Below are 24,765 nucleotides of genomic sequence, written 5' to 3'. Positions count from 1 at the left end.
TGTATTCGATTCTGTTTGGGGCCTTTCTAGTCCATTCCAGAATTTCGTTCTTGCAACAACATGATTTTAAATGTTTCCTTCCCTTTTATGGTATGTTTTGAATGCCTGTCACTAATTTGTATTATTCTTAAAAACATTTCCTGACACTTGTCATTTATAGTTTCAAATATACTTAATTATTTCAAATTTGTACATCCATTAGTAATATTGTTGGGTCTTTGTTATGAGTCTAGCACATTATAGGTTAATATCTCAGAACTGTCCTCTGTGTGTGTATGTGTGTGTATTTAAAGTGAAGGAGATTATTTTTATTTGTTATATTTTATAACTTTTATTTCTGATATATGGGAAAGCTGTTGACCTTTCATATTTAATTTATACACAGTACTTCAACAAATTAAATGTAATGGCTCTTTTATTTCTACGTGTGTTTTCCTGGTATGCAGTCACATTATCTGCAGCTAATGATAATTGATAGTTATACTTCTTATTTATTTATTTAATCTTAATATGTTGGCAAGAATCTCCAGCATATTACATATTAATATCTAATAACCAAAATGCCACCATATCCCATTATCTTTTCTCTTCTCTTACTTAATGGGAGTGGTTGTAGTCCTTCTTATATAAGTTATTGTTTATTTTATGTTTAGAATATATATTTTTTTATGTCAAAAATGATCCCGTCTAATCTGTGAAAAATTTAACTGCTTTTAACTAAGAATTGATTTGGAATTTTATCAAATAGGTTTTTAGTGTCACTCAACATTATTACTTGTTTCTTCTTTCTGTGGTAATGTTTAAATTAAACATAGTGAATCAGACTTCCCTATATTTTACCATTCATGCTATTCTTCTAAAAAATGTCTTGAATTTTTTAGTCTATTAAATTGGTAATACATTTTAAGGACTACATATGGATAAACTTGACTTCGAAACATATTGTGAAACAACAGATTATAAATATAATTGCCATTATCTTTTATGGAAATGCATAATCTGAAAGGTTGCTGGGTGAGGTTTTGACCTGTAAAAGGCAAGAGGAAATCTTTGCTATATTGCCCTTCGTATCTGTCCTTGTGTATTTTTTTAATCTATCAGGAAGTGCTCTGTTAAAGTATTTTCACTCATGTATATGCTGTTTTACAAGTCCTCTTGGGGGCGCATATACATATTTTTATGCCTGTCAGTGCTCACGTATGTGCATGCTATGTAAACTATTTTTTGTCACTTAGAACATAAACATTTCTCTTCTCCTTTAGCTTATCAGTGTTGCTGTCCAACTGATTCCAGGCCCCACTGGAACATTTTGGGGTTTCCTAGGTTACACATTTCTGTTTATCCTGTTGAATGGCTGTTTGTACTTCTTCTTCCAAGTCCTGGAAAACAAGAGAATCCAAAAACCAACAGAAGTTACTATAATGAACACAAATGTTACTATAACGAACACAATGAAGGTTACTGTGGGAACATAGGACTGTGTCCCTCACCATCAACTCAATTCCTTTTCAACTCTGTCCCATTCTCATCTGTCAATCAGATTCCCACTCCTTAGTTTATTTATTCTTTTGTAATAATTAACTGAAATAAAATGATTAAATCATTCAGTTAGTTTTCTAAGCTTCCGTCAAGTACCATGATTATTTAGGCTTTTAGTTTGTTCAAACGGCAAGTTTCTTTTTAAGCGTTCTTAAGAAAGTTTGCGTTTAAAAGTGGTTAACTTTATAAGGAAAATGACTAAACATCCTGACACGTAGCATATTGCTTCAACACACACTTGTTGTTTTTCTCCATCTAGATTTTATTGCAAATATTCACCTTAATGATATTGGATAAGCCCCACTTGAGCAGTAAATGATTATATTCTTAGTCTGGCAAATTATTAAAAAGGAAGAAATTTCAATGTGGTATCTTTCTTTGTAATCATCTATGCATTTTCTTAATTCAAAATAGTGTTTTCTGTTAAGATCTTTGTAAGAGCTTCCATTATAAAGTATTAGTCACAAAATATGACTTAGAGATAAATCCAAGAAGTATTAATATACATCAATTTCACATTCATAAAGCAAAATAAACTGTTTCTAATGACAAATTTTAAAATGAGGCAAAATAATGCACTAAATGTATATCTTTTGTGAGCTTCTAAGTCTGCCTACAACAAATGCTATAATATATAATCTAATGAGGTAATTAATCAGATTTAAAATAAATATTAGGCTTATTTTTACCTGTTGCCATATTTCTATGTTGTACATTTAGAACTTCAAGAACAACAGAAATAATAAGTCACTGTGTGTGAGCAGCAATTAATGTTCCTTGTTTCTCATGTTTTCCAAGATTGTCAAGTGGTGCTGGAGTAAATTGAATCAGTAATATTTTTTGCTACCTTCTTATCATATACTTGATTTTGTCAATAAAGTAGGGATAATATAACATATGTTTGGTTAATGACAATGTGCATCAAAAAATTCTTGTAAGGTGGCTTTGTACAAATTTGACTTCAGTTTTAAAAAATTCAGAACCACCTGGAAGTAGATCTATAAAGTACTTTTATCAGTAGACGGAAAGATGGTTTTGTTGGTGCTGTAATGGTGCAATGTAAGAAAACTGCAATTTAAATTCAAACAGACTTTTCTACAGCTTCTTTGCCCTAACAATGATTACTTCTGAATTTAATTACTTAGTATCAAAGAATGATCACAGGAATTAATTCTGCAACATCAATACGAATTACTTTTTCTTTTGAAGGGTTAGCTGAAATCCTAAATGTAAGTCATTTATAATAGCACTTCCATGGGTTTTCCAAAGAATGGACATAAGAACAATATGACTATAAATAAGCAAACTATCTCTCATTTAGTATACTTAATGATTCTTTATTCCTTTACATGTTAAGCTTTTTATTTAGTGTTCCTCGAATTGTATTTTGCAATTCACTTGCATTAGAATCATTTAAGATATCAGTTAAAGTGAAGATTCCTGGGTCCTACATCAGATGGACTAAATCAGGATCTCAAGTTGTGGGAATCCACTTTTTTTTTCTGATCTCAGGATGATTCTGAGACTCAGTTAAGTTTGTGAACCACTGTCTTAAGGGTAAGGGTTTTGACAATATCCTGTATGCATTCTTCTTGAGGAAACTCAACCACACTCATTCATATGCTGATGGCACCAAAAGCTGTATCTGTAGCAAAAATCTCTTCTGCAATCCACACTTGCATATAGACCTGCTTATCTCATGTAACTGAGACCTAATGTTACAAAGTGATTGCTTTATTTTTCCACCTTACCCACAACACACACAGACACACACACATACACACGCCCCTTCCCTCTTTACCTGTTCTCCTTCTTTTGAAGCCGAATGCCAACCAAGCACTACAGCATTATGTCAACCACATCCACTTAATTAAGCCCTGTGAATTTTACCTTTTCTATGTTTTTTATTCATCTACCTTCCTCTTCATTCTTATTGCCCCTGTCTTATTAATGGCCACTATTATCTCTTGTTAGACAACATTAACGTCTTCCTTACTACTTTTCCTACTTCCCCTTGGTCCCCCTCCAAACTTTTCTCCATGCATCAGCAGTGAGAGTAATCATTCTAAAATACAAATATGATCATGTAACTTCCCTGCTTAAACTCCTCCTCATCGGTCCCCTATAATCAATAAGATGATGTCCACATTTATTAAACTCTCATACTACTCCTTATGATAATGGTTATCTCTCTAATCATTTTTCCTACCACTCTTCCTTCTCCACGTAGGCACATTTTATCCCAGTTTTAGAGAACTAATAATTTTCAGCTTAAGAAACAAGCTGTCCCATCCCTTTCCTCCACTGACTGTATCAAGCCATCATGAAAATTTTCACTGATTTATTTGTCTCCTCCTCTAGATTTAGTTTGTTCATCTCTATATCCCTAGCACCAAGCACAGTTCCCAGTACACAGTATAAGTTCAAAATTTTTGTTGAGTGAATATATAAATAATGGGTAACATAATATTTATTTGTATCTATTAGTAATATGCAACATAATATAGTGCTGCAACACACCCATTCTGGAAACAGAACTTTTAGGTTACATTCTGGCTTTGCAGCTTGTTATGTGACCTCAAACAATTTACTTAAGCATGTCTGTGCTTTAGGTCCTTTATCTTTAAAGTAGTTATAATAATAGAATCTACCTCCTAAGATTCTTGTGAAGATTAAATAAGAAAATAAATCGTTAGAAAACTATCTGGCACACAGCAAGTAGTCCATAAATGCTAGCTATTATTTTTACTTCTTTCATGCTTCAAGAATTATTCCTCACTTCTGAGAGATCTCATCATTTTATTCATTTCAAAAATTTGTGTTTCTCCTCTCAGCCATCAGCTTGGAAGAGTCACATTTGTTTTAGTCTAACTGTAATGGATGTCTCTCCAGACCCTCTGTCATTTTAAAGGTTCTTTCCTGGATCTTCTCTAACTCTGACATTGGTAGATATGTTGACCAGAATTTTAAACTATATTCTTGATGAGTTTATAGACTCAAAAGGAAAATACATTTTGTTTCTACAAAATTTCCTGAAAATAGTCAACATTTTTCTTGCCTTGGTAACTACATCAACACTTTGAGGCAATATCTTCAGGAAACAGTTTACCAGAACTTCAAGATCATAATAATTTCCTGGAAGCATAATTGACAGCTCTAACCCCACAGCTCAAATCCTGTGTTTGAATATGAGTTCTGCTGACAACAGAAGGAATTTTTGTTATTTATTGTAAAGAAAATTAATAAATGGTTCAGCCTTGGGGCAGACTTATACCAATATAATATTGTTTCTCACTTGGTTGATTCTTAAAAAGATTTGTTAAGGGCAGCAAATAAGCTTTACAAGATGAGGGAAATGGGACTTTTATATAAATTTGTATGTATCAGATTTTATATGATTTCTAGGTTTTGAATTCTTATTTTGTTTTGGCTATTTTAGACTGTAGATTATCATCTCGGAGAGTTCAAAAAGAATATTTTTTTTAGTAAATACTGTACCTTGTTTACAGTTAAGCAATAACACTTTGAATAAAACGTTTGAAGAGACAGTTTAACCTTTTCCAAAACAAATTAAAGAATGAGAATTTTATAGATAGAAAAGATGCCAAAAGTCATCTATCCCAATATACAAACATATAAAAACTGGACACCAGAAAAGATCTGTGACTTAACTGATTTCACACAGCTGGGCAAATGTCAAGATAGAACTGCTAAATTTTATGGGAGGTCATTGTTTTGGACTGGGCTCTTGCACTAGGCCCAAGCAGACCAGACAAAATCAGAATGAAGTCACTTGTGCTGAGTGCCATGTAATCAAACTAAACTTTGAAATGGGCTAGTGTTTTTTGTTTTTGTTTTTGTTTTTCTTGTTTTTTTTTTAAAGAAAAAGCCAGGAGATTCCAGTTAACCTGAGTCAGCGTAAAAAGAAAGACCCCTATTTTTAAATCCATAAGGAAAGTAACTTAGAAACGATCAATCCACTTTTTATTCTGTTTTTGCTTTTTTCAGCTACTTTCTTCCTATGAAACCAACCTCCTCTACTCAGTCCCTCGGAATACACATTTCATTTTATAGACTGAGGTGTTGCCTTATTCTAGAATCACAAGTAAAAGCCAATTCGATCTTTAAACTAAATTTGTTGAAATTTTGCCCGTTGACAGAACTTATTTGTGCTCACACTCAGTTTATTGTTTTAACTTTTGTGGGTACATGGTGTATATATTTATGGGGTGCATGAAATGTTTTTATACAGGCATGCAGTGCATAAAAATCACATCATGGAGAATGGGGTATCCATCCCCTCAAGCATTTATCCTTTTTGTTACTAACAATCCAATTGTACTCTTTTTGTTATTTTTAAATGTACAATTGTTATTATTGATTATTGCCACCCTGTTGTGCTATCAAATACTAGGTCTCATTTATTCTTTCTAACTACTTTTTGTACCCAGTAACCATCCCCATCTCCCCTCCACTTTCCCACTACCCTTCCCAGCCTCTGAATTTATTGTATTTTGTTAAACAGCAATAATTAATTAAATTAATTTATTATAATAGAAAATTTTTGTAATTATAAAACAACAAAGAATAATTGACACGAAGGCTAGAATGCTAAACTACAGGTTAAAATGATGAAGGTGGGGTAATTATATCAATAGGGTTTTTAATTAAGAATGGAGGTTTATATTTTGTTAAGGGCTCCAAAGTCACAAGTAAGCTCAATGGATACAAAATAATATTCATACAACCTCAAAAGCTGTACTGAATTGGACTTTTATTTGGGAAGACAAACATGTATATGTAGGGGCAATACATATAATTAATTAATTAATATAATTAATACATACAATTAATTTCAAAATTGCAAAAGAAAGTTTGTTCTTTAAAGGAATCTAATAAACATATGCTACAAGTAACAATCATCTTATAAAATGAGCAACTACCCTCTAAATGTGTGTTTCTAAAATTGTGGTCTGCTAGCCATCTACATAAGAATCATAGAGGAATCGTTTAAAATGATCAGTTTCCTAGACCCTCCTCACAGACCCCATCTCAGAACTGCAAAATAAGAATTAATGGGGACAGGGCCTGAGATCTGCATTTTATGGCCACTACACCCCCCGCATCATCTTGATTCTCTGGCAACATAATGTTTGAATGTCACTACATTCATATTATCAGAGTGAAAACTCCATTAAAAATGCTGAAGAAGGTAACTTCTATTTAACTGAATTTATGCCAATGAAAATTATCTTTCTTTTCTCATTCCTCGTTGATAATTTTTTTTAAAATTGTTAACTACCTCAAAAAATAGAGCACGCTGAGCAAATCTTTGTTATTGCCATGGACTTTGTAACACCTTGGGGCTGACCTTTGATATTTTACTACTGTTCAGAATGAGAGATAATGGAGCTGAATCTGTTTACCAAAGGCATGTCCTAGAATCCATGTAGAAAATCTCATACCTATACTTAGTTTTATTTGAAAATTTCAAATTTATAATAAAACAAAGATAATTTAGAACTTGCTTTGTGTTTTCAAAGTGAACATGTCCCCAACCCCAAGACTCTGATATGTCTCCCTCATCTCTCCTCTTCCTCTTACAGCCCTTCCATCTTGAGAATCACTTCTCTAGAATGAGAAAGTCTTCTCCCCACTTTAAAACATCTCCAGCCACTTCTTCTGCAGCTGCTTTGTGTTTTTCACTAATTTAGCTTAAAAAATTATTTCCTTAACTTAAAGTTCATATTAGTTGGCTTTGTACTTGTGATACTTTTCCATAGCACGCTTGTTTAAAGTGAGCATGACTGCTTATGAAAACTCTATTATCAGATGTCAATGGGAATGTCTTCAGTTTCAACTTTACTGCATAAGAACTACAAAACAGAAAGCAACGATACAATCTGAAATAATCCTCTTGGGATCATGTACAATTATAGAAAAATACTGTTCGCATGTTTAATGTATGATATTTCAGGGTACGGGAAACATTAGTTTTATTGGAGCAATCAATTATATTATCAATTAGTATAATTCAGATTTATAGACTTTTTCCCTCCAATGTGCTTAATACACCAGTTAAAATTTAGAATTATTGCTTAAAACATTAAAAAATTATACTATAGAACAACTTTTGTTGTATAGTTCTGAATTTAATATAAGAATGTATTTTGTAATCATCATAACAATTGCTATACGAGATAGTTCCATCACCTCAAAAACTTCCCTTATGCTGCCCCTTTGTAACCAAAGCCTTTTCCCGCCCTTAAACCCCGGAAATCATTGATCTGCTTTCTGTTACTATAGTTTTGCCTTTTCTAAAATGTTATATAAATGGATTCATACAAAATATATAACCCTTTGAAACTGGGTTCTCTCAGCATAATATCTTTGAGATTTATTCATGTTGTTTTATAGATCAATAGTTCAGACCTTTTAATTGCCATACTGCTGCTTGTTTCTCCATTCTGTTTACTTTTTAAAGGACTTCAGTGTTGTTCCTAGTTTGTTGATTATGTATCAAGCTACTATGGACATTTGTGTACAAGTTTTTATATGGACATATTTTCATTTATCTTGGTTTTATACTTAGGAGTGGATTGTTGGACAAAGTGATAATTCTTTAAAATTTTGGGAAACTGTCATACTATTTTCCAAAGTGGCTGCCCCCCTTCCATTCCTACCATCAGTGTATGAAAGGTCCAAATTCTTCCCACTCTCATCAACACCTATACATGGTTTATGTAAACACAAGTTTTCGTTTCTCTAATGTAAATACTTAAGAGTACCATTTTTGTATCACTCGGTAATTGTGCATTTCAGTTTACAAGAAGTCCCTTTCCAGAGTGGCTGTACCATTTTGCATTCCTACCAGCAATGTAGGAGTCTTCTAGTTGCTCTGCATCTTCACAAGCATTAAGTATTTTCAGTTTTTTTTTCCATTCTGATAAGTGTGTAGTGATATCACATTTTGGATTTAATTTGCATTTCTCTGAGGACTAATTACATTGAACTTCTTTTCATGTGCTTCCTTCTCATCCATATAGCTTATTAGTGAAATATCTGTTTAAATCATCTTCACATTGTTTTATTGGTTGATTTGTTTTCTAAACATTGACTGTTGAGAGTTCTTTATATATTCCAGATAAAAGTCCTTTGTTTGATATGAGGTTCACTTTGTTTGATATTTTCTTTCAGGCACTGGCTTATCATTTCAACCTCTTAAAAGTGTCTTTTTGCAGGAAAAAAATGTTAAGTTTTGACGAAGTCTAATTTATCATTTTATAATGGATTATGCTTTTGCGGCCATATTTAAGAACTCTACCTAACCCAAAGTCATAAATATTTTCTTGCACAGTTTCTTTTAACAGTGTTTGGAGTTTTTTGTTTTACATTTATATCTATGATCCATTTCCAGTTAATTTTTGTGTAAGATGTGAGGTATAGCTTGAGGTTCACTTTATTTGCATATGGATGTTCAATTTTTCCAACACCATTTGTGGATAAAGGCTCTTCTTTCTCCATTGAATTGAAATCAATTGAGACAAAATGGTGCATAAGGAGCCCTACAGTCTTTCCTCCCAGCAAGACATTCATAACTTTAAAAATTATTTTTTAAAAACAATAACCACTTAAAGTCTATGGAAATTGTCTTAATACAGGAAGTAGAAAAAAATGTCAATTTAAAAAATCTACTAAATCTTGGTAAGAACAGTGCAAGTCCATGATCAAGTGGAATTTATCTTAGAAATGCAGACTTATTGACTATAGACACCCTGCACTCAAATTCTAGGTCTTATTCATTCTAATTCTTTTTGTAACATTAACCATCCCCACCTTTCCTCCCAGCCACTGACTATCCTTCCCAGCCTCTGGTAACCATGCTTCTACTCTTTATGTTCATGAGTTCAATTGTTTTGATTTTTAGATCCCACAATAAATGAGAACATGCAATGTTTGTCTTTCTGTGTCTGGCTTATTTCACTTAACATAATGATCTCCAGTTCCATCCATGTTGTTGCAAATGATTGGATAGCATTATATTTTGTGGCTGAGTAGTACTGCACTGTGTATGTGTACCACATTGACTTTATCTGTTCTGTATACCCACAAAAATTAAAAATTAAAAAATTAAAAACAGAAATGTATGTACATTTGATTTAATATGTAAAATGTGAATCATCTTAATGCATCGCATTTTAAAAAATACAAAAATCACATGATTATCTCAATAGATGTAGAAAAAGCATTTGGCAAAGTTCAACACAAGTTCATGATGAAAACACTCAAATATGTAAGTTCACTGAGGTTGGTTGTGCAGATTAATGATTTCCATCAAATTTGGGAAAATTGGCGGCCTTGAAATATTTTTCTTCCCCTCCTTTCTTTCCTCTCTTCCCATTATGTGGGTGACAATATGCTTAATGGTGTCCCACAGTTCTTTAGGGCTCTATTCATTTTTCTTCATCCTTTTTCCCTCCTTTTCTTCTGTGTGGGTATTCTCGGTCGATGTCTTTGAGTTCATTGATTCTTTCTTCTGTAAACTCAGATCTACTCTTGAGCCCCTCTGGTGCATTTTTCATTTCAGTTATTATAATTTTTGACTCCATAATTTCCATTTGGCTCACTTTTTATAACTTGTATTTCTTTATTGATATACTCTCTTTGGTCAGTTACCCTTCTCATGCACCTATTTAGTTCTTTACAAGTGCTGCCCTTCAGTTCTTTGAATATGTTTAAAGCTGATTTAAAATTTGCCTAGTCAGTAAAACTTCTGGGTCTCCTCAGAGACAGTTAATATATATTATGCTTTTCCCCTTGTGTCTGAGTCTTATTTTCCTGTCCTTTACATGTCTTGTGAATTTTTTGTTGTTGAAATTGCATATATTAAATAATATAATATAGCAGTTCTGTAATTCACATCCCTCCCTTCCAGGGTTTGTTGTTTTTGATGTTTGTTTTTAGCTTTGTTTTTTGTTTGTGGGGTTTTTTTTTTTTTTTTTTTTTTGGTGACTTTCCTAGACTAACTCTGTAAAGTTTATGTTTTTGTCTCGAGTAGCTACTGGAATCTTTGCTTAGTTATTTTCATAGCTATCTAGTGATTGGACAGATATTTCCTTAAATGGTTAGAACCAGTGTATCTATCTCCAACTAATTGCTAAGTGGCTCTGTGTATGTGTGTTGGAGCATCTTTCTAATTCCAAGACAGGAATCTTGCCTCCTCCCCTTAACTTTCACTTCCTGCTTGCAAAGAGCCTCCAGGTCAGTCAGAGGTGAGAGATTTGGGCCTTTTCAGGTCTTCCTTGAACATGTGCACAGCCCAACATATGTGCATGCTCTTCTAGGGTCCTAAGAATATTTTCGAATTTTTCGAAGCCCCCTACATCTCATTCCCCATGTTTTAAAGTTTTCGTTTGTTTGTTTGTTTGTTTGTTTGTTTGTTTCTTGAGAGAGGGAGAGTCTCACTCTGTTGCCCAGGCTGGAGTACAGTGACGCGATCTTGGCTCACTGTAACCTCTGCCTCCTAGGTTCAAGTGATTCTCCTGCCTCAGCCTCCCAAGTAGCTGGGACTACAGGCGCACACCACCATGCCCGGCTAATTTTTTGTATGTTTAGTAGAGGCAGGGCTTCACCATGTTGGCCAGGCTGGTCTCGAACTCCTGACCTCAAGAGATCGGCCTGCCTTGGCCTCCCAGAGTGTTGGGATTACAGGCGTGAGCCACCACCCCTGGTCTTTAAAGTTTTTAGAATCTGTTCTTGTTTGCCATATTATCACCATGTCACGTAGCTGTGATGTTAGACAATTGTCTCTGATTGCTTTTCAACATATGCTTTCAGGGAAAGGGCTGTTTGCACTGAGAAATCTTTGAGTTAGGTAACATAAATACAACTCCTGTGAGTGAGAGCATGAGGGAACTACCTCACAAGTCAAATAATAACAGTTCTCTAGGAATGGGGCCTGTTGGGGAGCACCAAACTCAATACTCCCCTCTCCAGCGGTTTCTAGGCCACTGATTGTCATAGCTACCATAATTGCAAGGCTGTTGGTTTTCAAGGCTACCATAGAACTGGGGAGAAGCAGGTTGAAAAGGGGCATGTTAAAATGGCACAAAATTATTCTTACCAAGATACCCTCATTTTTCTTCTATAAATACACCTTAGATGGATGCAAATCTTTCTCTAATTTTCAGATTTCTGAAATAGTTAATTTTGATAATCTTTGCCTGTGCCTTCTTTGCCTTTATAGAGGAGAAGTTTTTCAGATCCCACCATTACATGGAGGAATAGGTGGCTATTTCTGTTTTGTTTGTTTGTTTGTTTGTTTGTTTTGCTATTGACCTTGTTTGGTAATATTTTTATTTTTCTTGCTGTATTTTTCAGTTCTAAAAGATACATTTGATTTTTTTGTCTTTTGTTTCTCTTTTGAGACTTTCTGTCTTTCCATCCCTCTTAAGACTATTTGCACTTACTTTATGGAGTATGGTTATAATAGCTGCTATAGTGTTGAATAATTGCAACATTTGATTCATCTCAGAGCTGATGTCTGTTTATTGTGTTTTCCCTGGAGAATTTGTCAGAATTTCATAATCTTTGTATATTTAGTAATTTTAGATTGTATTTTGGGCATTGTTGATATTTTAAGTTTTGAGGTATATAAATAAATTCTATGAAGCTTTTTTTAAACAATTGAGCCAGTTATATGCAGTCCCCATGTTTCAACTTGCCTTCACTTCGCTGGGGTTCCAATATATATTCAGTTTAGAAAGCTTTAGCAGTACTATTTAGATCTTTCCACTGTGTGCACCACCCAGGGGTCAGTCTGAGACCTTTGGTATGCTGTGTATTATTATATCAATGTGTACACAATTTGGATATGAGTCTAGAATTGATTGGCAACTTTATGGGATCCCATTCTTGTGCTTCTCCTTCTCCCTTGACTCTCCCATGTTTTCCATCTGACAAAGCCGTGTTTTTTGGTTATCTCACTAGAGAGCCAGGGTTTTCTTTTTCTCTGCTTTCTCACAAATTCCCTGCATCTGTCTCTGTCTCTGGGGCCAAGTGATAGGAAAGTAAAAAGAGAAAGTAAGCAACAGACTTTCCCCCCATACTCTTTGGGCCACCATTCTTCTGGCAAGAAGATTTTCCTTCCACAGAATTTTAGGTGTCTGCCTGCCTGCTGCTGTACCACTACCATAGTGTTGCAGCACCAGGAATGAAACTTGCTTACAGGCCAGGCCTGGAGGGAAAACTACAAATAATACAGTCCACTCTTTCTGTACCTTAGGCATTCTCCTTCCCAACTCAGACTAGAAAGAGATGGCTTCCCTTGGACTTCTTTCTGTCTGCAGCTGATGCAGTTCCAGGACACAGACTGCATGAGTCCAAATCAGGACATATAGAAATGAAAAAAAAAAAATTGGTCACTCAGTGCCAGATTGTTTATTATTCCTGTTCCTACTTCTTACCCCAATATTTTTGCTGCCATTTACTTTTCAGATCTGGAGCCCCATATAGCTGCACCACTCAATCTGCCCAGGGATTTTAGTTGCATTCAGTGGGGGGAGTCAGAGTGAGGTGTGCTTACTCCATATTAACAGAAACTGGAACTCTCTTCAAAATCTGAAGACTGGAAATTGTATTATATTCCTGCTTTCTACTATTAAATATAAATATTAAGCTTTAAATGTATTTAAGCTTATTATAAAATATTGCTTGCAGTGAACTTACAATGAAGGTAAAAATAGCAATTTTAGTAACAAACAGATTCACCTGAGCCCAGGGAGGTCGAGGATGTAATGAGCCAAGATTGTGCCACTGCACTCCAGCCTGGGCAACAGAGTGAGACCCTGTCTCAAAGAATAATGATAATAATAATAATAACAAACAGATTAAAGAATAAAAACTTCCCAAAAAAGAAAGTCTCTTCAATAAAGGAAGATGGAAATCACCTGTTTTCAGAGATGCATTTTTATTCATAGGTTAAAGTATGGAATAAAGCAAGCTCTTTTACTCTTTTCTAAGTTACGCTAAGCCCTCTCTAAACACACCTCTTTAAAGACTAATTACTAAATTACAATACTGAGTTTTTCTTTAATTTGAGGAACCAGTCAAATAAGTTTATCCTTAAATTTTCTTCCAAGTAGTCTCAGAAATTCAAGACACATAGGAAGAAATCCCTAGGTTAGCTGTACTACTAATAATGTTACTTTTATACAAAAAAATCATTATTTCTTACTTGTGTAATATTATAAATAGATATTACATTCTGGGGGAAAGTCCAAGTAAGTTCTCACACCCCAAAGCAAGGACAAAATAATCCAAGTCCAAACAATGCTCAACTTTATGCAAATTTATGAACACTAACTAGATCAGTTCATATTTGTTTGGAGGCCAGGAATTTTTTAAAAATCTGATGAAATCTAGATCCATCTCCCCAGAAAAATGCATACACACACATTTTTATCTGATTTTCATGATTTTTTATCAGATTATGTAACTATAAAGAGAGCTAGATCATATATATATACACACACACACATGCATGCACACAATTTTGCATACATTTGCAGAGGTTTTTTATATACTCTCAATATTAGATTAAGAACATTTGTCCTAGAAATGAATGACTAATAAATTTGTTTATTTTCAGCCCCTCTTTCCTGAGTTCCAGACCTTTATTTTCAACTTTCTATGGGAAAACTTTACTTATATGTACTGGAGTCACTTCAAATTAAGCTGTCATACCGAAATTGCCACTTCGCCCTATTTTCCTTTTCTCACAGTTAATGGATTCACCATCCACCTGATTACTCAACTAAAATCCTAGGAGTCATCTCAAAATCTCCCTCTCACTCACACCTCACTACAATCAAAACTAGTCATATCCATTCTACCTTCTAAATATACTCTAAATCTATCCTCCCACCCTCTCCTCCACTGCTAAGATGTGACCTGAAGACCTCATTATGTTCTACCTAATCTATTATAGAGGGCTCTTAAGATGGCTCTTTGCCTCTACTTTTCCATATCCAGTATATCCTTCACACTGTTGCCAAATATATTTCTGAAACATGAATTTGTATGTTGCACTCCTCTTCTAATGTCTAAAGCACTGATTTCAGAAGCAAAATTAAAATATAATAATATAAAAATCAGAGGACTCATGTTTGTTTCTCAAGTCAGATATCTTGTGGAAGCCCAGTATATCAGGCAGAAAAAGATAGGATAAAATTCCCAAACTTGCCCTATTATGAGTCTCCGCATGTGTGGGGAGCCAGTTAAAAGTAGCACTTGCCAAAGTCTCATTCCAGACTTCCTAGGCATAATTTTCGTGGGCAGGTCACAGGAATCTGCATTTTCTAGAAATACCGGATGATTTTTATAAACAGGCAAGTTTCAAAATATCTGTTTGAGGAAGGCATCAAATGATTTAAACACAAAAAGGGACATCACAATTTGACCCCAAATTATTTTTCTAACCTGCTTTTTTCATGCAGCGTATCTTCCAACCACATCAAACTATTCACCATTCTTTGAATTTGCCACACCCTTTATTTTTGTCAATGTGCCTTTGCACATCAACTTTCCTTTTCCTGGTATGCTTTCCTCACCTTATCCACCTGTTGCCTGTTTTCCTATCCTTGAAGAACCAGAGCAAAGCTCACATTTTCTGTGAAACCATCCCTGACTCTTCCTAGGGCTAGGGCTTAGCACATTATACATCTGTATTAGTCCATTCTCACACTGTTAATAAACACATACCCAAGACTGGGTAATTTATAAAGGAAAGAGGTTTAATTGACTCACAGTTCCATATGACTGGGGAGGCCTCACAATCATGGTGGAAGGCAAAGTCACGTCTTACATGGCAGCAGGCAAAAAAAGCATGTGCAGGGGAACTCCTCTTTATAAAACCATCAGATCTTGTGAAATTTATTCACTATCACGAGAACAGTATGGGAAAAACCCACCCCCATAATTCAATTACCTCCCACCAGGACCCTCCCATGACACGTGGGAATTATGGGAGCTACAATTCAAGATGAGATTTGGGTGGAGATACAGCCAAACCATATCAACATCTTAGTCTCTGCCATTAGTTTGATGGCAAGCACTATGTCTGATCTCCATCTGTATCCTCTTTAAAACATAGCACAATATTTAGTACATAATAACCACTGAATAAATGTCTTAAATAATGACTGAGTGAATCCATGAATTCATGAATAAACAAATTCATGAATAAATGAACAACCAAGGTCAGCAAATATCATACTTAAAAATATAATTATTTGCAGAAAGAAAGACATTGAGCCTACATTAATTGATCTGTAATTTCTTTTAAAACATTTTGGTATATATTAATACAATGTGATAAAGACATAGGCATGGTCAATATTAATTTATAACCAAGGTACAGTTAGTTAACATTTGAAGTATAATAAACTACCACATACCCTTCACCTAGATTCAGGGATCCACATTCCTATGGTGAGTAGTTATCATTCCAAGGACATGCTCCAGTTCTTCAATATTTCTATGTAAGTGTACAAAATAGAGTTTTTTAATTAGTATACAAAATAATTTTTCATTGGTGAAATTAAAATAGTTCAAATTTTGTGGTTGTTGTACTGGAACCTCCACTTTGTCTTTGAGGATCTGGTGAGCTCAGCCAACTAACAACTTCAAACTACTTACATCTAAGACCCTGGGTTTATTTACTTTTTTATATAAATTTAAGGGGTACAAGTGCAGTTTTGTTAAATGGATATATTGCATACTGGTGACATCCAGGGTATTAGTGTAACCATCACCCGAATACTGTACATTGTACATGTTAGATAATTTCTCATGCCTCTTTCCTTTTCCACCTTCCATCCTCTACCATGTCCAAGATAATATTTGAACTAATGCCAATCCTTCACCCACAGCCCCCTACCTAATACTTATTGTCTGATGTGATTAGAAGACTTACTGTTTGTGCCATCAGTATGTTTGTGCACCCATTTCCAAGTAAGCCTTTCATGCAAAGTGCCAGTGTCTAAGGAAATAGTTGATAAGGACTTCAAAGAACGTAGAATAACAAGTTGTATGACATTTTTTGTGTGTGATTGTTAATGTCTTTAAGTGTGGCAGAATGCAGCCTGAGCTTTGCTTTAATTGTAATATACCATTTGGTAGTGAGGCTAATCAGCAAAATACATATATCTCCTACCTATGTTTTCCTGCCACTTTTTATTTTGAAAAATTTTGAGCCTACACAAAGGTTGCAAAGATAATATAATAAACTACCACATACTCTTCACCTAGATTTATCAATTATTAATGTAAAATGATTCCACATTTATGCTTCCTGTCTTTCTTGCATTCCCATTCCCTCTATATATGTCTTTTTCTCCCCCTGCATATGTATTTAGTGCTTACTTTGCAAGTTGAATACTGTATTTCATGAAAATTCACTCCCAAATTCTTCACCATGTATCTTCTAAGAACAAAGGCATTCTCCTACATAATCACAATGCAATTTTCACATTCAGAGAGTTTAACATTGATATGATACTATTATCTAATATACAGTCCATACCTATACTTTCTCAATTGTCCCAGCAATGTCTTTTATAGGTCTTTATTTCTTAATCCATTATCCAATCATAGATCATGAAGTGCAGTTGTTTATTATACTTACTTAACCTCTTTAATCTGGAATAACTTTCCAGCCATTCTCTCTCTCTCTCTCTCTCTCTCTCTCTCTCTCTCTCTCTCTCTCCCCCTCTCTTTTTCCTTTTTGAGACAGGGTCTCACTCTGTCACCCAGACTGGAGTGCAGTGATGCGATCATGGCTCACTGCAGCCTCAACTTCCTGTGCTCAAGCAATCTTCCTGCCTCGGCCTCCCTAGTAGCTGGGACCACAGGCACAAGCCACCATGCCTGACTAATTTTTTCACTTTTTGTAAAAACATGGTCTCACTATGTTGCTCAGGCTACTCTTGAACTTCTGGGCTCAACAGAGCCTCTTGTCTCAGCCTCCCAAAATCCTGGGATTACAAGTGTGAGTCACCATGCCCAGCCATTTTCTCTTTTTTTTCATGAACCCGATATTTTTGAGGAGTCCAGGTCAGCTGTTTGGCATAACATCTATCAATTTGGACTAGTCTCATTGTTTTTTCATGATTGGGTTTAGGTTAAATGTGACAGAAATACCACATAGTTGATGTTTTGTCCTCCTTAGTGCATCACAAAACAAAGTAATTTTATTCCCTTATTGGTAGTTACAATTTAGATCACTTGGTTAATGCAGTGTCCAGTAGATTTTTCTTGTCAAGTTACCTCTCTTCTTTGTAATTAGTAACTAATTTTTCACATGATACTTTTAGACTATGTGAATGTCTTGTTCTTCAAGCCTTTGTTCACTGATGATTTTTAATATTGTTGATTGAAGCAATTATTATGATGGTGTTTGTAAAATGTTTGTCTTCAATTTTTTTTTCAGACCAGGTCTTGCTCTGTCACCCAGGGTCAGTGCAGTGTCTTTACAGTTCTTTATGTCCTTAGAATATATCCCAGTGAGGATAGTCACAGTACTATGTTCAAATGTTGCTTGGATTAATTCTTCGTGTGTGTGGTTTTGTTATCAATATGATTAATAATTAAATCAATTTGCTTATCTTAGTATTTAATTTTAGCTTTTGTTACTCTTGCTAATTAAGTTTTATTTTTTGAATATGCAAATCATTAACATGGTTTGAAATCCAAAGCTATATACAAACGGGATACTCTGAGAAATCTCACTCTCTTCTCTTTTACTTTTACATCATCACCACCCATCTGCTGTAGATGCCAATTTAATTAGTTTGTGGTTTATTTTTCCTGTGTCTGTTTTTGCAAAAATAAGAGGATACACACACACACACACACACACACATATTATCCCTTCATCCTTACACAAAATGTAATATGTACTATGAAGCCTTTGCTTTTTTCACTTAATCACATGATCTGGAAGTTACTCAGTGTTAGTTAATTGTTATTTTCCTATTTTTTCATAACTTCGATTGACCATATTTCATTCACGTAATCTTTCAAGTGTGGGCATTTAGGTTGTTTTTGGTATGTTGTGATTACACCTAATGCCACCATGAATAAATTCGTGCATGCCTTTCTCCCAAAATTAGTTGAGAAATGCCAAGAAGACTGGCAATTTAAAAGGTAAATGCATATTTAATTTTGATAGATATTACTGAATTCTCCACCATAGGGTTTGTACCATTTTGCATTCCCATTGGCAATGTATGACAGTAAATGTTTTCCCATAACCTTCCAAACAACTTACCATCAAGCTTTTGAATTTTTGCCAAACTGAGAGGTAAAAAATGGTATTTGAAAGCTTTAATTTGCATTTCCCTTATTATGTGTGGAGTTTAGCAATTTTTCTATGTTCAAAACTAACTGATACATCTTTTTTGTGAACTTGTTTAAGCCTTTTGTGCCTTTTATCTATTGAATTTTTGGTGGCTTCTTCCATTCTATATTGTGAAGCCAGCTTTTCATCTGCTGTCTCACCTTCCCGTTATTATCCAAGGCAATAAAACACCAAGAGTGTTATGAATTGCTTAGGCCAATACACAGCAACTTATTTGCTAATGCTAGTATACTGTGTGACTCGTCTTATGACTTGAATAAGAGGAGGAGAGTTCAAAGGGACTTATGAAGATAACATTAAGTCTTTAAGTGCTTATCTGAAACTCTTGGGGACAGGTGTTTCCAGAGTTTAGGCTTTTGTGAATTTTAGAAAGGTAATGGGTGTATATGCTGTATATTATGTAATATCATCCATCAGCTCTGGGATAGTACCACATAATCAAAGAAATATTTCTGGAGCAAAATGTATGAATATACTAAATGGGATAAATAAAACTATAAGCACCCTCACATCAACCCAGATCAGGTTTTGTGGTCAGATTAATTTAGGTAACGCCTGCTTTTGCCACCAAATGCTTAATAAATAAAACTTAGTTTCCAGAGTATTTTTGGATATGGGAATCATGGATAACAAATTGTAGACCTGTAGTTTATTAAACAAGCTACTTTGGGGTATTGTTTATTCAAGAAAGCTGTGTATCATTAAATAAATTCTTAAGAGAATCCTAAAGATAATTCCAGGAAAATGCCTATTTAAAAATCATAACAGCAAATTGTTTATACTAAGTTGACTATATTGAATAAACTCCCTTAAATATAAAACATCATAAACTCTATTTAATCAATATGAATAGGGAATTAAGTTGTGTGGTTGCTTAGAATTCTGAAATTGCATAAAACAGTTATTTTTTTCTTAGCTAGGAAACATTTAATGTGAATTTTTAAAAAACATACAAAAATAACTTTCTTTTCTTCCAAATTACAGATGTGTTTGGTTATTTGTTTATTATCATTGTCCCTCAAGAATTATTTCATTCACTACTGTGTCTCAGTACCTAGCACAATGTCTGACTGGCTGTAGGTGCTTGATAATTATTTTAAATGAATTAATAAATGAAAGGAGATTACAAGAAGAAGACATAATAAGGGAAATGTAATTGTTCACTCATCTGCAATGAAAGTACAGGTTTTGAACAATAATTTAAAGGGCGGTGACACTCTACCTCTTCTTCCATACCAATTTAGATTTACCTAGAAATAGGCTGGGCGTGGCGGCTCATGCCCGTAATCCAGCACTTCGGGAGGCTGAGGTGGAAGGATCACTTGAGGCCAGGAGTTCAAGAACAGACTGGGGAACATAAGGAGACTCTATCTCTTTAAAAAAAAAAAAAATTAGCCTGGCATGGTGGTGTGTGCCTGTGGTCCGAGCTACTCAAGGAGGCTGAGGTAGGAGGATTGCTTGAGCGTGGGAGGTCGAGACTGCAGCCATAATTGTGCCACTGCTCTCCAACCTGGGCTGCAGAGCAAGACTGTCTCTTAAAAAAAATGGAAGAAATGATTTATCTAGCAATAAGCTCACATATATCTGGAGAGAACGACTACTTCTTTTGCAAAGAGGAAGAAGTCAACTTTGCTTGAACAGGTGGAAGTTAGTTACCTCAAGATGCCACTACTTTATGTCCCTTCTTTCCCAAATTATCACCCCTAAAAATAGATCATTAGAGAAAAATTAAAATATGCAACTTCTGTCATATTTTGCTTCTGTCTTCAACTTGCTGAACTGCCTTTCAAATACATTTCCCCTTTTTGTATATTTGCATTATTTTTCAGGCTAAAAATAATACATGCTCATGATAGAACATTTAGAAAAATTATAGACCATTTGGGAAACAAGGACAAATAGGAAGAAGGAAAAATAATTCACAGGCTCACCCCTCAGAGATGACTCATAATGTTTTAGTATGTTTTCCTCTAGTCATTCTTCTAAGTATATAATTTTTAATATACCATGTAGACAGTTTAAATCTTGTTTTCTAATCTTTTACACTATAAAGATGTTCCGTATTACTACAAAATTTAACGGACATTATTTTAAATAGAGGCATTAAATTCCATTACATGGAAACAATAACATTTTTCTTAACCTTTCCCCTAGTATTAGACAATTCAATTGTTTCTGATGTTTAGATATAATAACACTTTAAAGATCAGATTGTAAATATCTTTTCTGTAATTGGCATTTTTTTTCTCAGAATAGTCTCCCAGGTGTGGAATTACTGGGTCAAATGAAATGAAGATATATAAACAAATTAGACATTCTTAAGCAATCTTTAAGAATTAGAACAAATCTAGATATCTAGGGATATCTAGCCTGATGAGACCATTTTGGTCCGCACAGGTAGCTCATAACATGAACCTGGAAACATAACCCAGAGGAACTCCATTACCCACTTGCAGTGTATGGCTTTTGTTCTGAACCACTAATTATACTCTGAAATTGAGGCAGTTTTGTCAAGCAATGAGGCAATCTGGATGCTTGTCAATAAGAATGTGTTAACAAATTGCCAAGGAGATGTCTTCATTATGTTTGCATTGGGCTGTGTTCAATTTACCCCTTATTTCACTGAAACAGTCATTGCCTTGTGTTTTAAAACACCAATATTTCACTTTTCACTGCCTTAATCCTAGACCTATTAGAATTCCCTTGGGGGATTTTGAAAACCCAGCATTATTATGGCTTACTGTTGCACATTTGCCATCTAGTGGCTAAAGTGAAAAATTGCAGACTTACACCCTCTCTCTAGTTGGGGGAAGAGGACACTTAGAGCCTGTTTTTCTCAAGAAACCCATAGTGGTGGAAAGCACAAACTGTCAATAATACTCAATAAGGATGGGTAGGATTGCTATACAGGATGTACCTATGTGCAGTTAGGAGAGGAGCCTGTGCCAAACGGAGATAGAACTCGGAGGATATCACAGAGCTTTTTCCCAACAAATGTTACCTCCTTATTCCTATGCCCCAAAAACTCACTGTTCTCAGTGAAATCAGACTCAAAGGAAAATTAAGGTTAGCCTTGAAATTTAAAACAAATCATCAAGGGCACCATGATGTTATGCATGGAAAAAGGGAAGATGTATTTGTTTGTACTGTTAGAATAGCTGAGACTGGGTAATTTACAAAGAACAGAAACTTATTTCCCACAGTTCTGGAGGCTGGGAAGTTCTAGACCAAAGCACCAGCAGGTTCAGTTGTGTGGTAAGAACTGTTCTCTGCTTCTAAGATGGCTCCTTACTGCTTCATCCTCTAGAGGGGAAGAAATGCTGTTTTCTCACATGGCAGAAGGTTGAAGGTCAAGGAGGCTGAACGTCATGTGAAGTCACTTTTCTAAGAGCCTTAATCCCATTAAAGACAGAGAGGAGCCCTCCGGCCTAATCACCTCTTCAAGGCCTTATCTCTTAATGCCATCACATTGGCAACACCTGAATTTTGGAGGCTACACATTCAAACCATAGCAGAAAGTGACCTCATTTGCTTTGCTCTAGAGACTGGGTGTTTATTAGTAGATTGTTTTAATATGAGACTCAGATCTTTTAGTTACCATCTCGTAATGTTCCTTTCTTTCTCTCTCCTGGCAGTCTGTTTGAGTTAACTTCCAGTCAAATAGAATGTGCTACGAAAACACAGTTGCCCAGATTTACTGTTTCTTTGAATAAATAGGATTGGTAACTTTCTATCTGCTTTCTAACTTTTTTTCAAATTATTTCAACCTAGTCAAATGACATACAATTTTGAGAATGTAGACCATGCAAATTGTACAAGAAATTCTCTCTTAAGACATTCAATGAAGATGCTCAGATTTTGGGAGAGTCAGTAAATATAGAGATGAAGTGTGTGGGGGTTGTGAAGCATTCTTTCAAAAATAAGCTGTGAAAATTGTTAAGAACTGAGCTGATATTCAAATTTACACAGAATTTTCTTTTTCCTTCAGTCATGCAGGCCTTGGGAAGGGTAAAGAAAATATTAAAAAGTGGGTGAAGTTAGAGGTAGTGAAACATTTTCAATAGTAGCAGATTAATCAAGCAGTATTGAGCTTGAACTATTTTTGTGTAGCCAGTTATACATACCATTTATATAAATTTACAAATTGAAAAAGAAAACTTACCCTAAAATGAGCCAAATGCAGAAGGCCTCCTACCTCCACCTCAAAATATTTTGATACATGTGTTCCATAATCACTCTATATCCAAGCACCAGCAGGTTCGATTTTTTAGTAAGAACTGCTCTCTGCTTGAGTGAATGTCACTGGACATTCATTCAACAAGCAGCTACTAAATGCACTTGAAAATTTAAAGATATATGTATGTATACCTTTGACCCAGCAAACCTATTGCTTAGAATCTACTGTTTGATTATACTCACAAAAGTATGGCAAGATATGGTTACCAGTATGTTCACTGCAACGTTGTTTGAAATAGCAAAACACTGTTAATGATCCATTGACAGTGATAAGGTTATACTAATTTAAGTTAAAATTCCTCATTACAATGGAATAATATGTATCTATTAAAAAGAATGAAGCAGAATTCTACGTGTTCATATAGAAAGCTCTCCAAATTACAATAAGTGAAAAGCAAGGCATAATACAATAATATCTGTATATGTAATCTAATATATACACACATATACAACCATATGGTGTCAGACATTCATTAAGACAATTTCCCACTGCTAGAGGTTACTTAAAAACACAAGAAGTATGACCAAAACGAAGCCTTATTGAGTCAGATCATGAAATTCTTTAAGGTCTTCAAAGCCTAGTTTTGAAAAGTCTGACCCTTGGTCTGAGTTGTTCCCATGTGTACCATCCTGAAAATGGAGGAGTAAAGAGAAATGTCAAGTATTTATGCTGACTTTTCTTGAATGAGACATATCTGAAGATAATGAAGTCTGGAAGAACAGTAGCATTTTGAGGAGATGACTTAAGGTCCCAGGATTTGCTTTATTATTCAAAGTGAGCCCTAAATTCAGATGCTGGAGTTTTTATCCAGCATCCTCTTACCATACTTTGGAGTTTCCTTTTTACTTATCTTGAGTGTCTGATTCCATTATGTTGCCAACTCACTCCAATTAATATTTGGTGAAGAAAACTGAGTGCATAACACTTACTGATTGCTTATTTAGTTACATGCATTATGCGAAGTACTCATTAATCTCCACAGCTACCCTTTGAGATAGGTACTAGTATGTTTCTCATCTTACAAATGAGAAAATACACTTTGATGCTCTACTTAGTGGGGGCCTCTTTAATTAATACATATATGACCTGGACGCTCTTGTCCCCTTTCTTACTTTTATGAAAATGTTTTTGTCCTATGAGCCAGGCACGGTGGCTCATGCCTGTAATCCCAGCACTTTGGGAGGCTGAGTTAGGTGGATCACCTGAGGTCAGGAGTTCGAGACCAGCCTGGCCAACATGGCCAAACCCCATCTCTACTAAAAATACAAAAATTAGCCAGGTGTGGTGGCGAGCGCCTGTAATCCCAGCTACTTGGGAAGCTGAGGCGGGAGAATCACTTGAACCTGGGAGGCAGAGGCTGCAGTGAGCCGAGATCATGCCACTGCGCTACAGCCTGGGTAATAGAGTGAGACTCCATCTCAAAAAAAAAAAAATGTTTTTGTCCTGTCCATTTATTCCCTTAGAAGCATGTACATTTTTCAAAGGTTGTGTGTTAATCTGTAGAAAGGTATTTATGCTTGATTGGAGGTTAGCATGTCACCCTTATTTGATAATATTTACTCATTAAACA

This window comes from Pan troglodytes, chromosome X (assembly GCF_028858775.2).
Source record: "Pan troglodytes isolate AG18354 chromosome X, NHGRI_mPanTro3-v2.0_pri, whole genome shotgun sequence".
Lineage (NCBI taxonomy): Eukaryota > Metazoa > Chordata > Mammalia > Primates > Hominidae > Pan > Pan troglodytes.
Note: the sequence above shows the minus strand (reverse complement) of the source record.